General features: G+C 35.1%; 1 protein-coding gene across 11 annotated transcripts in view; it reads right to left on the minus strand.

The window, feature by feature from the left end:
* Positions 1 to 17,059, minus strand: part of MGAT4C (MGAT4 family member C) — a 677,866-nt gene that overhangs the window by 15,089 nt on the left and 645,718 nt on the right. For 6 of the 11 annotated variants that reach the window (XM_070507020.1, XM_070507022.1, XM_070507024.1 and 3 more), the window contains one exon: positions 2,158 to 2,327. The gene's annotated coding sequence lies outside the window, so the exon portion shown is untranslated. Of the gene's footprint in view, positions 1 to 2,157; positions 2,328 to 11,805; positions 11,887 to 17,059 lie in introns of all 11 variants that reach the window. The other 5 variants (XM_070507021.1, XM_070507018.1, XM_070507019.1 and 2 more) reach the window with 1 other exon arrangement.

Consider the following 17,059-nt stretch of genomic DNA (forward strand, 5'->3'; position numbering starts at 1 on the left):
GGGAAAAGACGGTCTCTTCAAAAAATGGTGTTGGGATAACTGGACAGCTACACGCAAAAGAATGAACATGGACCACTATCTTACATCATACACAAAAATAAATTCAAAATGGATTAAAGACTTAAATGTAAGACCTGAAACCATAAAACTTCTGGAAGAAAACATAGGCAGTCAGCTCTTTGACATCGATCTCAGCAATATTGTTTTGGACTAGTCTCCTCAGACAAGGGCAACAAAAGCAAAAACAGACAAATGGAATTACATCAAACTGAAGAGGTTTTCAAAGCAAAGAAAACCATCAACAAAACAAAAACGCAACTGGGGCTGGCCTGGTGGCACAGCAGTTAAGTTCATGTGCTCTGCTTTGGCAGCCTGGGGTTCACTGGTTCAGATCCGAGGCACAGACCTATGCACCGCTTATTAAGCCATGCTGTGGCAGGCGTCCCACATATAAAGCAGAGGAAGATGGGCACAGATCTTAGTTCAGGGCCAATCTTCCTCAGCTAAAAGAGGAAGATTGGTGGCAGATGTTAGCTGAGGACTAATCTTTCTCAAAATAAAAGAAAAGAAAAAAAAGGTAACCTACTGAATGGGAGAAGATATTTGAAAATCATACATCTGATAAGGGGGTTGATAACCAAAATGCATAAAGAACTTATACAAGTTAATACAAAAACAAAAACCTGAGTAAAAAATGGACAGAGGACTTGAATAGATGTTTTTCCAAAGAAGACATACCGTCAGCCAAGATGCACATGAAAAGATGCTTAATATCACTAATCATCAGGGAAACGTAAATCAAAACCATAATGAGATACCACTTCACAGCTGTTATAATGGCTATTATCAAAAAGACAGAAAATAACAAGAGTTGGAGAGGATGTGGAGAAAAGGAAACCCTCGTACACTGTTGGGAATATAAATTGATGCAGCCACTTTGGAAAACAGTATGGAAAATCCTCAAAAATTAAAAATAGAACTACCATGCAACCCAGCAATCCCACCTATGGATATTTATCTGAAGAAAATGAAAACACTAATTCAAAGAGGCATATACACTCTTATGTTCATTGTAGCATTATATATGAAAGCCAAGATATGGAAGCAAACTAAATGTCCATCATTAGATGAATGGATAAAGAAGTAAGATATATATATCTCACATCATATTTATATATATATGTGTGTGTGTGTATATATATATATAAAACATATACAATGGAATATTACTCAGCCATAAAAAAGAATGAAATCTTGTCATTTGCAACAACATGGAGGGACTTAGAGAGTATTATGGTAAGTGAAATAAGTCAGCCAGAGAAAGACAAATACTGCATAGTTTAACTTATATGTGGAATCTAAAAACCAAAACAAACAAACAAAACAAAAACAGACTCATAAACACAGAGAACAGGCAGAAGGGAGAGCGTTGGGGGAGTGTGCCAAACAGGTGAAAGGGATTAAGAGGTACAAACACCCAGTTATAAAAGTAATAAACCATAGCAATGTAATGTACACATAGGGAATATGGTCAACGATATTTTAATAATTTTGTATGGTAACAGATAACTAGACTTGTGGTGATGATTTTATAATATAGTTAAACATTAAATCACTATGATGTATACTTGAAGCTAATAGGACATTGTATGTCAATTATACTTCAATAAAAATGTTTAAAAATAAAGTTTATGTGAGTTCCCTTAAAAAAAAAGAATTGTTCTTCATTTCCTTTGGCCATATCTTTCTCTAGTGATTCTTATTTTCCTTGTTGATTTGTAGGAGTTTTAAATATATGTGCAGAAATGCACAGATAAACACTAATCTTTGCTTATGTTGAAATTATCTAAATATCTTCTTCAAGTATTTCTTGTATTTTCTTGTTGGTAAGACTTTTGCAGTATAGAGTTTTTGATGTCAAATTTGTTTCATGGTTGTTGGGTTTTTTGTACTATATTTAAAAAATCCTTTCCTATCTTGATGCTAAATGGAGAATTTCCTTTATTCTCTTCTAGCTTAAAGAGGCTTCCATTGAGGAAATTTGGGGAAAACAATTCTTTAAAAACGACTATGATTGATAGTAAAATACTGACAATATAAATTCATGATAATATGGTGATAATAAAAAGAAGAGGGAAAAAGAGGTAAGAAAGCTACCTGCCACAGTTGGAGGTGATCACTGCACTATCTTGTAACTCTAGAAACTCGGAATTGAAAAGGAAGCACTAAAATTTCCCTCTGAATTTCCAGGAGGAGCTGTATTTCACCCACAGTTGATGATGGATATTTTCAGATACCAGACATCAGGCAGCATTGGGCGATGAACCCTGAGAGAAAGGAAATGAAAGAAGTAAGCCCTATGATTTCTCCAGTTTGGGGCTGGGGGCCATTTTCAAAAGGCAGCACAGGACATTGATGGAAGAAACTGAGGAAGATACAAACAAATAGAACGATATCCTGTGTTCATGGATCAGAGGGATTAACATTGTTAAAATGTCCATCTATAGATTGAATGCAATCCCTATCAAAATTCAAAAGGCATTTTTCATAGAAATAGAAAAAACATTCTAAAATTTGTGTGGAACCACAACACATGCCCTATACCCAAAGCAATCCTAAGAAAGAAAAACAAAGCTACAGCCATCATGCTTCCTGATTTCAAAGTATATTACAAAGCCATAGTAATCAAAACAGTACGGTACTATCATAAATACAGACACATAGAACAACAAAACAGAATCAAGAGGACACAAACAAACCCATGCACGTACAATCAACTAACATTTGACAGGAGAGCCATGAATACTCGATGCAGAAAGGACAGTCTCTTCAATAAGTGATTCTGTGAAGACTGGATATTTGGAGGCAAAAGAACGAAATTGGACCCCTATCATTTTGATGTAACACCATACCAAACAACTCATTTTTAAAATGAGAAGACATAATTTTCTCTCTATAATTCCTTTTTGCCCCAAATGTACGCAAAATTGGCACATCTGGTTCAACAAGACTTCATCAGTTTTTAAAGGCAGAATCGCATTCTTTTTTGGAAGAGCCAGGTGTTGAATGGTCACATATATGAGACTACTATAACCAAACTTCAAAGACGTAGCTATTTAAAATCATTTTGATGTAACACCATACCAAACAACTCATGTTTAAAACGAAGAGACATAATTTTAGCTCTATAATTCCTTTTGTAAAGATTATTATATATGAATATATGGATAAATATACTCACATACAAAATGTGTATTACATATTCACATATTTACATGCAATTTTGAAATTATAAATAGTGTAGCATATATTCCTATACATTTATACACATGTAATTATGCATCTATAAACAGAGCTGTATTCACTGGCAATGAAACAGGTAAGTTGGTGGCAAAGTACTATTCTTTCTCAATATTTAATACTGATCCTACCTGAAGTTTTTCTCATGTTTACACGTTTACAAACCATCACTAAAGAGGATACAGACCTTAGTAATCTCCTTTCCCTCCTGTAGTATTGTTCTTTCCACTGCTCTATCCAACCTTCTCTTTTCTTCCTTCTTTACAACCTTTTGTTATTAAGGTGACCTCTCCTACAACCACTTTTTGAGCAAAATTCAAAACTCAGATTTCTAGCCAGGACTCCTTCCTGAGCATAGTTCCAATTTTTGAATAATAACTTTTATCTCTAGTAGATTTCCTGCTGACCACTCAAACACAAGGAATTCAAAACCATAGGATGATTTCCCCTTCCAGCCTGCTCCTCCTTCCAGAGTCTCATTTTTGGTAGGCCTCGCTGTCTTATCACCAAGTCAAATCATCTGAAAAAATATTTTCCTCCTCCTCTCCCACAGTCAGAAACATGCCAAGCCGTCTCCAGTCCTCAGCCTCTCACTTGCTACAATTTCTCCCGTCTGCTTCTCACTGTTGTTATCAGAGTTCAGGTTCATACTTCCTTTAACTTTGGCAACAGCAAGAAATTTCTGATGGCTTTTCCAACCTGTTCGCTCTTTACCATTTGTTTCTAAAGGATCAGCCCCTAAACGGGAAGCAAGAAGCTAGTTTTGCAAGTCCCGTTCTTAAACCGGAAGTGGGAAGATCCACACTAGGGGAGAGGTCAGGATTCCTTACCAGCCCAGGGGCTTTCCGAAGATGTTTGCTTAGGCAGACAGTAGGGAAGACATAACAGGGCGCTGTGGTGCCAAAGGGCAGAAATCAAGACAGCTGTTTGCAAACGATCTGTCATCACAAATGATGAAACAATGCCCTAGGGTAGACCAGGTGTTAGCGAGGAAATGTAGCCAGCCCTGCGCAGAGCTCAATGACTAGGTCCATTCAGACCCGGACTTCCCCTGCCGTCCTGAACTGGAAAACTGTATCGAACCCAAATCCAGTTGGTCTGTTGCAGTCCTACTGTTTGCGAAAATCGGGGAAGGGGAACCCAATGCCTCTTCAAAAGTATTTTATTTATTTATTTCTCAAGTTCTGAAATTAGCTGCACTTTTGATTGTACTCTGCATTTCATGAGAAAGTGACACTTGGCAGAGAGCTGAGGAGCCCTTCGTCAGGGAGAGGAGGCACAGGCCCTGAACAATGCTTTTGAATCAAAACTGCAGTTTCTTCATCCAGTGTCCTACTTCTACTCCCACTCCTGAGGTAGAGTAACCAAAGATTGTTCTGTCTGGTGATAATGAGTAGTGGTAATGTTAAAAAAAATTTCCCGTAGGAAATAAAAAGAACTAGGGCCCACTGTGGTGCGAGCCCCATTGCTTCCGGCAGTCTCTCCCTTTGCTGCCTCCCTCCAAGCTATGTGTGGGGGAGCCATGCCAATCAGCTGGACTGCTAAGACGAGCCAAAGGACCAGTGCAGGATACATTGCAGGCCAGCATCGCCCTTCTTGACCATATAGAAGGCAGAGGCTTGGCATCTTCTGTTTGAGGACACTGAAGTTTATACAGATTGACATTTTGCCCAAAGTCACCTAACTAGAAGCAGCACATTGCAAAGTTGCCACCCAAATGAAGCTTGGATTGTTTGCGACAGGAGCTTTAGCAATTGCTGCAATAACTGGAGGAAGAAATGTGAAACCTTAGCAGCTTCATCTGGAGAGTGTCAAGATGGCGGCTCAGCGGATCTGAGCTGCCAACTCCAAAGGCCTCACTCTGACCTTTAATGATGTAAAAGTGCTTTCTTCTAATGTTTTGCTTGTGTGCAATTCCACATCTTTTAAAATGCAAAGCAAGTGATCACAATCAAAGACTGTTACTCAACTAGCTTTATTACTTTGAAGTTCTACAAGGTTGACTATCTCTGTGTTTTGGATACATTAGAGTATGAGTGGTGGAAGAGGCACAACTCCACAGAAATGGGCTACATCCCTTCCACACACATGCAGCCCTTAAACTACTGTAAGTCTACACTGTGTGCCAGCAGAATGAATGGCAGTATTCCAGACAGTCAAGAAAAAGTAGCTAAGGAATTCAGTTTGCTTGGAGGGTAGACAGGTGAAAAGAAAGGGTCATGCAAAATCCAAGAATAATAACCATTTCTGAAATGAGGTCCAAAATCTTTGATGGGCTGCCATCTACAAATCAACTAAATGCAGAACAGCCAGTCAAGTAGGACAACACTATTTTTAGAAACAAATGTTCATACAGTTTATTCTAACTCTCTATCCTCCAAGTCAAGTCTGATGCTCCTCCATCAAGTTTTGTCGCAGGATTGAAATCACCTATCTCTGAACAATTTCAGAACAAGGAGGATTTTTAAATATCCTGGTTCAACCGCGAGAAGAGGGCCTGATATCGCCTGGACTTGGACTTGCTTGGCAAATCCTCTGGTTGAGGCCAGACCCAAGGTATGGAAACTCACATTGTGTGCAAAGGGGATAGTTCCGGGAGAACTATGCAATTTTCCAACACCAACACCAGCATCAGCATCCCTGTGCCTGAAGATAGCTCCTGGGGAAGTGCAGCAGATCTCCACAGAAGCTCTGCTGGACTCTCCCTCGGAACTCAACATTGAGTGGCATCAACCATGTCTTATGGGTAAAACTGAGTACCAAGGAAGTAAAAACCAGTCTGCTTGTCAGTTCTAGAATCCCTACCTCTGGTTAGAGAAATTTAGGGATTGAACTGTTTAGAAATACATAAGGCCAAGAAGGATGTTATTTGGTGCAAGACTGTTTATTTTATTTCTCAAAGGCCTAATTATAAATTGCTTTGTATGTGGACCTGCTTTCTTACGTATTTCCTTTCCTGCTCAGGCTTGGGATATTCTGTGCATCAGTTTAAGAAAAGTACTCTTCCACACCTTTGCCTCACATTTTAATCTCCATGGATTTGCTCTCTTCTCTTATCCATTCCCACATTTTAAAATTTAATTTTTAGGTCACCAATTGTTACCTTTTTGCTGAAGATTTCTCTGAACCCCATTTTCAGTCAAAAATTCTTCTTCACTTTTTTGAACTCTTACCATTTTATCTATACTTCTCTTAATTTACTTAATACTTCCTACTTCTTGATATTGTATCCGTATTTCTTTTTTCCCTTTGGATTCTGAGCTTCTTATATGTAGAGTATTTCTTGAAAACTTCATATTATATCACTTGAGTATTTAGTGAGATGTTTTTAGAAAGAGGGCAAGCAACCACTACGCTGTCTTTTTTTGTATGTGTGCATTTTTGCATTGCAGAAATCTTGAACTTGATGCCACAGGGAAACTATCAGCCCATGAATATTTGTATTTCTTTCCCACAGCATTCTGAAATCTTGCCCAAGAACTTTCCTGCCATTATCCAGACCTGCAATGTAATCTGTGGGCTCTTTGGTTGCAAAAATGCAAATAGCACATCAAACTTTACTTTGTCCTTTATCAAAGCACTATAGACTCTTTTTGTTTGTCTTATCATTTAAGTGAGAAGTGAGGATAATGCCACTTGTTAATTTTGTTATTTAATGGATTGAAATATTTTATAACTGAGCTAAATCAAAAATTTTTAGGGTATTTAAGAAATGCAGCAGAAAAAAATAAATGTTGACATTGTGAAGACCAGTTGCAAAATAGAGAATTAGTTTGTGCCAGAGACGCCTCAGACAGATGTAATCTGATCTGTCTAATATCAGAATTTAAATATAGTGCAAAGTTTAGAAGACATATAATTTGGGGACAAATATTCTTTGGATCTATTGGACTATCTACTTCTCTTTACTACCTCATGCATATGCATGTATACATGGAAATAAAGATTCTGTCATTGTAACACTATGCATATCTATTATTTATCTCAAATCATTGCTCATGGAAACAGAGTATTAGTTGTACAAACCCTTCATTACATTTCTTCATGGGAAGACACTGTGTGGGAATTTGTGTGCTAGGTTTTCATCAACTCAAGAAAAATGCTAATTTATTAAAGAATTGATGCTGATATGAAGGGACAAGTGAATTATTACACCATAGAGCTGTTTGCATAGAGTGCATATGCTTGTGCGTGTTATCACAAATTCTTCATGTTTCTGGAAGGTTACTTGGACTGTAGGCAACAAACTACAAAATGTTAATGAGCTCAGTTCTCTCCCTCCAGCTCCTCAGGGTAAAATCACACTTCCCGAAAGCAAACTATTCTCTGGTCATATAAGGGAATGGTGAAAAGGAAAACCATACCCCTACCTATGAATGTGGCCACATTATTCTCTGCCAGGCACTAAGCTTAACTTCTACGTTATTTAATAGTCCATTTTTAAATCAACAATTAGAATGCAACAGTAAATTACATTCTCCAACTCACATGGGTTTGCATCCAACACTCAACCTCACTTTAGGGAAAACATGAAGGAAGTCTTGCAGTGCACTGTTCATCTGTCTGACATGTGCCACTATGTGTCTCTGACTTGCTTGGCTTGCCTTTTTTAATGCTTCCTCAATTTGTTTTTCTACTTTGCTTTTTAGAAGGCTGCACAGGCCCTCAGGGCAGCATTCAATATTTTCTGATGAGCACCAAGAATGTTGCTGACATAGCAAAAGCTTCAGGATGCCACAAAAATGAAAAGGGTTTTACAAAATATGATTATTGTTACATTTTGTACAAAAGGCTCAGATATTGATAGGAACAAATGTAATTGTTTTCCATTTTTTTTTTTTATGATGCCAAGTTGTACTGTCCATTTGTAGCTATAGGTGGTAGTGAAGTGGAAAATTATAGAGGCTAGGCTATTCCATAGGGTTCACAATGAGGACCAGCAAGATTTATTTTTCTGGTTCACTTTAAGCTTCAATGCGGATAGAAAATGTGTAGCATTGACAGACTGGAGGTTTCCTGCCACTGACTATAAAAATAGTAAAATTGAGATGAGGATTGGGAAGAAAGAGCAGTCTTTTTCAATGTTGAAGCTAACTAAGATGAGAAATGTACTTTATTTACCAACTTCTCTTTTAGAATATCATTTTCTTATAGATTTCTAGTTTCTTTCCAGTGAGCTGAAAAAGGCCTGGCTAGAGTGGAACCAATAACACCAAACGTTGAACTCATGACTTTAGCAAGAATACAGGAGTTAGTGCTAAGGAGAGTTATGGTCATGAAAGCTGTTTTGAGTTATGGAGAAGAAAGAAAGAATAATGATGATGCTGATAACTAATTCAGAGGACTGTAAAATATATTTTGTTAAATCTTCCACAAAACTCATGAGGTAGATAAGAATATAATTATCACTATTCTCACCATGCAAATAAGGAAACTGATGATCAGATACATTAAGAGATATGCCCAGGTCCAGTATATTGCAAGTATGCGATATAGATATGATAAATGACAGGTCCTCTTTCTAAATCTCTGACTTTTCATGCATTCCAGTCTACTCAGTTTATCAGAGAGACGTGAAAATTTGGTGCTTTCAAATAAACTTAAAATTTGGGTAAAGCAATAGTATTGAAGGACATTAATGATCATATTTCTATTACTAATATGAGAGGTAATAAAGACAGTGATTATTTTTCCCTAAAGAGATCATGCAAGTATTTATGCACAATTACTAGTATAGTATAAAAGACTGTACCACACTATCTCAATAAAATTTACACACATTTTTATACAGTAAAAATCAGGTAAACTTTAACTCAAATTCAGTAGTACCAAGTACCAATTTGAGTAGATAAGTATGATATATGCATAAATATGTTTTGTTATTTAAATAATATGCTCAGTTAGAATACTAATTGTTGTCCTCTTTAAATAAGAATTACTTTTCTTGCTTGTTATTAAATTCTAAAGTTAGAATGAAAAAGTCTGTTATATATAATTCATTACCATATATTTATCCTTTCATTCAAATGCAGAGTTCGCACTAGGTACTAGGTATCTGTACTAGGCACAATGATGGCAATTTCCTATCCAGCTTAACAAGGACAGAAAAAAACTAACAGAGGAAGTATGACAAAAACACACCTTGTGGTTAGAAATACTTTCCTGGTAGCTGTTCTCAAGAATTTTTAGAAATATCACTAAGTGATTGTTTAGTCCGTGTTGCCCTAGATATTAAATATTGCTGTTGCTCTTTCAGCATTTATTGAAGCTTCACTATGCACCTGACATTGTGTTAAAAGAAAAGATTAATAAGTCCATATTCTTGCACTACTATTTAAGGCAAGCTAAGTAGAAGGTAAATATGCCCAAATTAGATCAGTAAAATGTTACAGATATGACTTTAGCAGTGTGCAAAGATTACAGTAGAAACACAACATAGGGAAAGACAGGAGTTATCCTAAATCTTGGGGGTGATGTCTTCAGGAGATATTCCATAGAGGAGGTGATAGCAGATAGGGGATGAGGAAAGGGTGGGGAAGATTCCAGATAGAGGGAACAGCAGAAAGTGGCATGTAGAATGTAACATTTCTGTATTATGCAGTTGTTTTTTCTCTTTTCTTAAATTCTTACCACAGTCTAAGCAGAAATACTACAAATTAATGTACTACAAAAAGGTTGACAAACAAAATGAGCAAAGTGGTTTCAGACTTCTACTCCATAATACTTCTTTTAAAAAGGAAGATAATGAGAAAACATCTGGGGACTTTTGTAGGGACATGTATTGTCCCATAACAGCAGTTCACAAAAGTTCTCTTTATTTTTCAGGGGAAAAATAAAATAGTTTATTCTGATATGTAAGTTCTCTGGAAATAAAACAAGTCTTTTTCTTTTAAAAAAATACTTAAAGATATTCACTAACTCATTTTAGAGATGAATTAAGAGCCAAGAATGGAAACACATGGTGAAAAAGAACTACAATTCTTTTACGTAGTTTTGATTCCAGATTCAAGAAACCAGTAGGATTTAGGTATTCTCATGTTGATTTTGAATTTGAGCAGTAAAGTTGGACTTTGTATTAAATATTACAAAGCTCTCTTCTTCTTTTGTACCACTGAATTTTCTAGAATCAAAAATATGTTAATAAGACTGTATCCAATGTTCAAGTAGAATACATTAGCCATTGTTTATAGTCACTTGAAGCAGTAACTGGATTCCCCCATTCATGAACTTGCTTACGACGGCTATAACATTTACACAGTTTGGAGTTTATAAGAATAATTGCCAACAAATTTTGGTTCTTGTTTATTTCCCTCAGAAAGGTAGAGTTGAGCTGGGTAACTTAAAGTTTACTTTTGTGACAAGAAACTTGAGTAATGAATTTTTTTTATGTACTTTAAAACTTCCTGAATGAAAATATCCAATATCATTTGTCAATAAATCAGCACATATTATATTGTATGTAAGACCTGTAAATGTTCTTCTGTGTTTACTATTCTTAAATAGGTGTAAAATTTTAACTATGTAAAAATATATAAAGAAAAAAATTAAAGAATTACTGATATATTAATGATATATTAATTATGATATATTAATATGGTTGTGAGCATTTAATACTAGTATGAATGGCTATTAGTTTCTTCTTTATAATCTTCTATATGTCCTAGTTAATATATGTTAATATTTAAATATTTAATTTAATAATAATTTAAAACAATATATTTCTTTAAAAAAAGCCCCTGAAATTCTACATATATTTTCAAAATTATGCAAAAAACTTTGAAGCAAAATACTAGATGGGATTAGTTCTAAAGGTAAAAATTGTTTGTGCTCTGAGCCAAGAAGTGTTTCAATTCTTCTTTTCCTTTCCGTATTTTTTAAAATAACTGCTCAAATATTAATTCTTTTGGGAGATATAATTTTGTTTTCTAAAAAGACTCATAACTATACTCTTACATCTAAATGGACAACTTAAGCCATAAAATTCTACAGCATAGAATTTGAGTGATGAATAATTTCAGGTCGACTAGAGGTGCTAATTCAGATATAAGAAGACAAATATGATTAACCATCCTACAAACTACTCTTGGTGAAAATGAAACAGCCATTTCCATAGTCAAATGCTCAAATGGCAAGCCTATAAGCATCTGTCGCCTAGGCATATATGTATAGCAATGATATAACTGATATTTTTAAAATGCATTTTAAAGTCTCAATTCCCTTTATTCATCTTGTTACATGAAATCTTAACATATTTTAATATATCAGTTTTTTTCAATTCCCACACTGTGGGGAGAAAAAACAAAGTCTTAATTCTGTTTCCATTAGAGGATAAACCAAATGAACTAAGATTGTCATTCAACTGTTAATGTTACTAGGATTGAGCCTTATTTTTACTCTGGCTACTAATTTCTTAAAGTAGGTTGTCAATATTACAATAAAATTGTAAGAAAAGATTTATTAACCTAGATTCGTCATCAGTTGCTTAAACATAATCTTTATACCAACCTTCAGTCTCTTTTTCTCATTCTCCCATAGTGTGAATTACTTTATTGATTTCGAAGCTATGGCCTGAACGCAAATGAAAATCTGTAATGAAAAACTCATTTTAGAAAGAAATTAGTAAATTCAATAGTGGAAAACAATTTTCCTGTGTTCAATCTTGTAATCTACTTTGCGTTATTTCCCACATGTACCCTACACATCAGTGATTCATGTCACTGTGCACATAATCAATTAAAATAAAAGAATTACATAAAATATGTTTCTCCAATGCTAACCTCCAGCTCTCTCATACTAAAATAGTTATATTTCTATATTGAATATCTAACGATGCTATTAGAGAGTTAAACAGTTTTGCAAATATATTCACTGTTGAAAAATTCATAGAATAACATTTCCTTGTGTTGTTTTAGAGATTATATAACTTATTGAGGAAAACAGGCTATTAATATAACCAATGAAAAAGCACTAAAAAATTCTAAATTTTACAGGAATTTATTATATGGTAGGCACTGTGCTGTAGGACTTTCCACATGTATTGTCTGTATTAATCCTACTAGGACTCCAATAAGTGAATAGTATGATACACATTTTTTAATCAAGAAAAAACGAGGATTAACGGAATGTTTAACAAATTTGCCCAAGGTTGCGTAGTCACTGAGATTCAAACCAAAGATCTATCTGACTTTAAATACTGTGCTCTTAAACATCATACTATTTTGTTTCTCTTCATAGCGTGAAAATAATTCATCATCAACTCAATCCTAATGCTTGGGATTCCTGTACAAAAAAACATATATATATGTACATATATATTTATATCAAAATATATATCCATATATATATTCACCTGCCAAACTGGCCCATACTAGTGAAGGTACAATGATAAATTAGGAGGAATACTCTTTCAGTACTATAGATACGTTGTAGTGGCGATGGCATGTTTATATCGTGTCTTGAAATCTCACGTTTTTGCTAATAAAAAATTCTTTTAAAAGTTATAATAAATAAAGCAAGTGTCTAAGTTTCATTCATAAGGAGTGGGAATAGAAAGAGGAATTATATTACTTTCATTTTTTTAATTACACAAGTAATTACACAAGCAAGAATCTGTTAAAAAAAAAAAAAGAAGCTGTGAATGTCCCCCTTCCCTCCACCCCTCTAAGTTTTTACTAGAGATAAACAGTTCTCCCCATAATTTAATTTTCCAGGGCCTTTTCTACACCCATGAGCACCCACCCACACACCCACACCCACCCCCCACACACACACATACAGACACCTGCTTAAAGTAACACACTTACATTGAACCACATTATGTGTATTGCTTTGCGTCTTCTTGTTCCTTAATGTATATTGGAAATCTTTCCATATCAGTACAAATAGGGTACTTTATTCTTTTATACTGCTGAATCGCCTAATTGAAACACTTATTTATTTGGCCCTCTCCTTATAAATATATCTGTAAGTTGTTTCCAAACAATCGCTATTACAAAAAATGCTGCGGTAGAAATTGTAATATGCCTTTGTGCATAATTTTTGGATATAATCCTATAAGTGAAATTGCTGGGTCCAAGGGCAGGTACACTTACTATAGATACTGCCAACTCCCTTTAACCTTGTAGTATTTCCCTGTGTATTAAATGTAACACTGTTGGAACTGGTTCTGTGTTTATTGTCAGCATTTCAAATAGATCCCTGTCTCCTGATAAATTCAAACAGATCTGAGAGATTGCTGTTGACAGCTTAGTTAAATAAGCTTTCTTAGCTCTTCCAATCTGTGTGTTCATAATTCCTCCAGAGCCGGAGACATTATGAAAAGGGTCCTTTCTAATTAAAGTAGCAACGGCCAAGTATTTGTGTGTGGCTCCCTCTACTAAAGAGAAGGCAACTGCCACTGAAAATGTGCATGTTTCAATCTGCATTGGATTTGGTTTCTAAAATCATTATTAACCAGTCCTTAGTGTATGATAAATAAATATGTCTACATTCTTAAAAGAAAAATAGTAGCAAAAGAAAGCTCTAATGAACCCTTATTTGGAAACCTTCAGGAAATAGAGGACTTTTAACTTCTACACTACGCCTCATCTCATGAGCAAACTGACCATTTGGCCTCATAATAGACGGTGAAAGAGGCTGTGAGGAGACCGCGGGAAGCATTTTCATGTGTTTTTTTCTGACTCTTGGCCCTCTGATAACTAAGCAGTAAAATAAGACTTTTTCTGTCTTCCATGTCTCCACAAAAACAATTGCCAGTGACAAAGCTGAAATTTCCTAACAAGAAGCATTATTTAAAAATAATTATAAATTTTTGTATTCTTTAATAATCTTCTTTTCATTATGTTTGTATTCTGAATTTATAATTTTAAAATCACATTTCTCATTTGTGCTTCATTGCCTACTCTAATGTTTAATAATTAATTACTTAATCAAATCTTATAGTGTAATACACTATGTTTCCTGTCCAGAATTTTTAAATGTACATGGTTTTCCATGAAATTCGTATGAGGAAAAATATGGAGAATATAGGTCATTACAGACTACACATTTTAACTGTTTTTCTATCTGGTTAAAACTTCTGGCCCGGTAATAAAGCATTCTGATTTAATGGGAAATTTTCCACTCTAACTATTAGCCAAAAATTTGGAATTTATGTGAATACATGTAACACTGAAACTATGTCAAACATAGCTTAATATTTTACGACTCACAAAAGAGTTCAGAATCTTTCAATGCCCCATGGCCATTATGATAGCTTTTACTATAAGTTTCCAGAGATTTGATTAATTCTAAAATTCACTTTGCTAAGTTCATCTTTGAAATAATAGTTTTAGACTTTAATGTGCTCATTCATTTTTCCTAGAAAAATATTGTACATGTGCCGTAATAATTAGTCAATATAAAATATTATATATAGTTAGTAATGGCTTATAATCAATATGATATTTAATTTTATGTCCCATTTGACCTAAGATATTTAAATTTTCCAGCCTTGAAAGCAAGAGCATCCAGTCCAGAACATTTCAGACACATGCTGTTAAAACTGTTCCGTCAACTGCTGTCTCTTTTTTTTATTTTTAAAGATTGGCACCTGAGCTAACAACTATTGTCTATCTTTTTTTTTCTGCTTTATCTCCCCAAATCCCCCCTAGTACATAGTTGTATATCTTAGTTGCAGGTCCTACTAGTTGTGGCATGTGGGACATGGCCTCAACGTGGCCGTACGAGCGGTGCCATGTCCGCGCCCAGGATCCGAACCAGCGAAACCCTGGGCCGCTGCAGCAAAGCGCACAAACTTAACTACTTGGCCACGGGGCCGACTCCTCAACTGCTGTCTCTAAAGAATATCTTGCATCTTTCAGATCCCTCTGCCACACTCCTCTGCATAGTCTTTCTTAAAGCAAATCTGACCATGTCACTCTCAACCATGAGATTCCATAATTCTATTTGCTGATTGCACAAAGTTCAAATTCTTTTGCATGTCATTAACAGCTCCTGTCACCTTTTCTGGCCGTAGCAGTTGACAGTATTCCACCCCTAACACCATGATCTATGTCTGTTCAAATATACACACTCCCCACCTCAGCAGCTCAGCTGATGCTCCCCAGATGAAACATTCTTGATTTTCCCTCCTCTGGCAGAAGTCATCAGTATTTTCTTGGCATCTTGTGTGTAACTTGTAACTTGTTCATCATATCACCTTTAACACTTTGTTGCAATTATGTCCTTTGTTTTATTTTCTCTAATAAACTCTGGGCTCATAGAAGACAAGGAAAGCATCTTTATATTTACCTTATTTAGGAAAATTTGTACCTCAGAGATGTTCTCCAACATTTTTGAATGGAGTTTTAATTGATGAATTTACCATTTGAAAGTACATCTCACAAAAGCATGGCTTTAATTAAAATTTGAGAAAGCTTTAGTGGAGTTTCAAGGAAAGTGTTTCTAATTATAAGACATTATTTTACTAGTCTGTTTGCTATATGGTATGCAAAAGGGTGGATGGGAGTGTGATCCTGCGGGAGATTCTGGGAGCTGGGAGTAGGATTTTTGCATTAAAACAAAAGCTCTCATGAAGGAAATAAGAGTGAAAAATCTATATTATAGCTAAGAAATGACATAAGATCTCTCATGAAATACCCTCATTTATCTACATGTTCACTCTGCATGTAATTATTGCGAACTTTTACAATTATTATAATTTTGATCATTAAAATTGGAGTACCAAACACTGTATTTTCAGTTTTCTGGTTATTGTCTACAGCATTTAACATAGTAATAGTCATATGATTGGCACTTAACAAAGACCTTTTTAAAGACTGAACTTATTAAAGATGAGAGGTAGTAAAGTGACTGATGCTTTTTAATGGACAGTGGTATAAACATTAGAAGCAGATAATAGCAGCATATTGAACTCTTAGTAAGTGCCAGGCACTGTATTAAGAATTTTATGTACTTTTCAAAAAACCAACTCTTGGTTTTTCATTGACTTTTTTTGTCTCTATTTCATTTATTTCTTCTCTGATTTTTATTATTTCCTTCCTCCTACTAGTTTTGGGCTTTGTTTGCTCCTCTTTCTACAGTTCCTTTAGGTGCACTGTTAGATTATTTGGGATTTTTTCTTGTTTGTTGAGGTAGGCCCAAATTGCTGTTAACTTCCCTCTTAGAACTGCTTTTGCTGTGTCCCATAGAATTTGGCATGTTGTATTTTCATTTTCATTTGTCTCCGAGTATTTTTTGATTTCTCCTTTGGCTTCTTCATTGACCCAGTTGTTCAGTAGCATCTTGTTTAACGTCCACACATTTGTAGCTTTTCTGGTTTGCTTCCTGTAGTTGATTTCTAGTTTCATACCTTTGTGGTTAAAAAAGATGCTTGGAATTATTTCAATCTTCTTAAATTTATTGAGACTTGTTTTGTGGCCTATTATGTGATCTATCCTGGAGAATGGTTCATGAGCATTTGAAAAGAATGTATATTCTATGGTTTTTGGATGGAATGTTCTGTAGGTATCTACTAATTCCATCTGGTCTACTGTGTTGTTTAAGGACAATGTTTCCTTATTGATCTTCTGTTTGGATGATCTATCCATTGGTGTAAGTGGAGTGTAAAAGTCCCCTACTGTTATTGTGTTTCTGTCTATTTCTCCTTTTATCTCCATTAATAATTGCTTTATATATTTAGGTGCTCCTATGTTGGATGCATAGATATTTACAGGTGTTATATCCTCTTGTTGGATTGTTCACTTTATCATTATGTAGC

Source organism: Equus asinus, chromosome 4 (assembly GCF_041296235.1).
Source record: "Equus asinus isolate D_3611 breed Donkey chromosome 4, EquAss-T2T_v2, whole genome shotgun sequence".
NCBI classification, from domain to species: Eukaryota; Metazoa; Chordata; class Mammalia; order Perissodactyla; family Equidae; genus Equus; species Equus asinus.